Here is a 2,409-nt window from a genome sequence, read left to right as displayed (position 1 = left end):
CAATTTGAAAAACATTGTAGTATAAGTTGTCTAAAGACTCTGAGATTTAAAAATCTGGTACCTGCAGTTTCTGATTTGGGCTCAACTGACTCCTAACGAAAGTTGGCAGGAAAATTGTGAGGGCCAGGGGTGGGAGAGGCTACAGGGGCCAGGGAAGGGAGGGGTGGCCAGGCAGGCCTTGAGGGCAGGATCCACAGCTTTTAGCAGCCCTTTCCCCAGGGCCTTGCACGGCGCCTGGCACAGAGTAGGCAGTGGATAGATATTTGTTGAATGAATGAGGGAAGGAGGACAAGGACAGGCCAGGTTTAGTTATAACCAGAAGCTCTGCCTGGATTTTTGGCTAAGCTACCCAAAGCTGTGACTCTCCACATCTTCCCCAGGGAACTTGGTTTCTGCTCTAACTGACTTGAGTATGTGAATGAAGGAAGGGTGGGCAGAGATCTAACTTTAAGGCCTCAGGGAACATGTGAGGACAGGAAATCAATTTGCAAGTTAAATTACCAAGGGAAATAAAATTGCTGGACAAAAAGCATAATCCCTTTGCTCCTAAAGTATAGAAATGCATTGGTTTGCTAGAGAATTGAATTTTTTTAAACTTCTTTTTTATTATAAAGAAAACATATGCTGTGTCAGCCAGGGTAGGATGGCTTATGCCACAGTAACAAACAACCCCCAAATCTCAGTGACTCAAGTTGATTTCTTACTTTTGCTACATGTCCGAGGAGCATCAGCAGAGACTCAGGGCCCAGGCTGACAGTTGTTTCCTCTCAGCTTCTGCTTCCTTGGTTACCAAGACATTGGGAAGGAGGACACGGTGAATTACCCACTGCTTTTTATCTAGAAGGGTCACACATCATTTCTGCTCAAATTTCATTGACCTAAAAAAAGCTACATAATCCATTCAATAGGAGTCGGGGATTCCAATCCCACCAGGTGCCTCAAAGGTAGAGAGTTGCAAATATTTAGTGAATAGCCTTTAATAACTACTACATTTGCTCACTGTGGAAAACAGACACATAGAACTAGAATTGCACAAGTAGAAACTGAAGGTCTGTATTGGTTCTTCAGCTCTACATATGCAAGAAGTTCTGTCACAAATTATAATTGGGGCTATAGGTTAGGTATTTGAAGGCCAATACGAATCAAGGATTGGCATGGTGCTCGCTTCGGCGGCACATATACTAAAATTGGAACGATACAGAGAAGATTAGCATGGCCCCTGCGCAAGGATGACACGCAAATTCGTGAAGCGTTCCATATTTTTTTTTAATTAAAAAAAAAAAAAGGATTGGCGTGGAGACTTCTACATCTCCCCCATACCATTCTTCAGCTTTGACTCAGAAGTGCAGTTTAGGATGTAACATGTAGTTTTAAAAAACTTATTGTCTCCTGCATCTTTGTCCAAATCATTGCAAAGACATCTTTACTGCTTTTCAAATTCAACTTTCCTTTTGCAAGAGCTTTTTTAAAATTTCAAAATTTTTAGTTTCTTCTGACCAAATTGGGATAATTTGAAATAGACAAGAGAATCATAGAAAAATAGAGCTGGAAAGGTATGCAAAGAGCATCTGATCCAGCCACCCAAGACTACAGAAAAGATGAAGGAAGTGCTGGGATTTAATCTCTCTGGTTAAGGTTAAACAACTTCCCCAAGCAGGAAGTTGCAGAACTTAAATTTAAGCTTTTGACTGCAAGTCAAGTTTCTTACAGGCCTCTAATTTATGTTGAAAGATGCTGGGTTCTCTGTTTCATCCAGTTTCCTGGCATTCATTTGCTTTTGTCATGTAGAATTCCTCAACCATTCTAAGTCAAATAGAGCTATGACCATCTATTGTTATATTAATAATACCGATAATTGCTGCCATTTATTAAGTGATCCTTACTTACCACAGAGGTATTGTATTTTATCCATACAAATATAACATGTTGTAAGTTGAATTGTGTCCCCCCAAAAAGATATTTTCAAGTCCTAACCCCTAATTAAAATGCGCTCATAATGGATTAGGGTGTGCCCTAAGGCTAGTGTCCTTATAATAAGAGGGAACTTTGGAAACAGAGACACACAGGAGAGAAGGAGATGTGAAGATGGAGGCAGAGATTGGAACGGTGCGTTTACAAGCCAAGGAATGCCGAGGATTGCCAGCAATCACCAGAAGTTAGAAAAGGCCAGGAAAGATTCTCCCCTAGAGCCTTCAAAGAGAGCATGGTCCTGCTGATACCTCGATTTTGGACTTCTAGCTTCCAGGACTGGGAAACAATACATCTCTGTTGTTTTAAGCCACTGAATTTGTGGAACTTGTTACAACAGCCCAAGGAAACTAACACTTCTCTGTTTCTCTGCTTCTCTCCTTAGCACCTGCAGGTAAAAGACTCACTCGGCTTCCCTCCTCTCCTGTCCCTAAAGCAGTG

At 41.5% G+C, this 2,409-nt stretch overlaps 1 non-coding gene across 1 annotated transcript; it reads left to right on the top strand.

The window, feature by feature from the left end:
• The first annotated feature begins 1,157 nt into the window (after nt 1-1,157).
• Nucleotides 1,158-1,264, top strand: LOC138377645 (U6 spliceosomal RNA). Its single transcript, XR_011231812.1, has one exon. It is a non-coding gene; the product is annotated as a U6 spliceosomal RNA (small nuclear RNA).
• The last annotated feature ends 1,145 nt before the right edge of the window (nt 1,265-2,409 follow it).

This window comes from Eulemur rufifrons, chromosome 29, assembly GCF_041146395.1.
Source record: "Eulemur rufifrons isolate Redbay chromosome 29, OSU_ERuf_1, whole genome shotgun sequence".
NCBI classification, from domain to species: Eukaryota; Metazoa; Chordata; class Mammalia; order Primates; family Lemuridae; genus Eulemur; species Eulemur rufifrons.
Note: the sequence above shows the minus strand (reverse complement) of the source record. Positions and strands in the feature narration are given on the sequence as shown.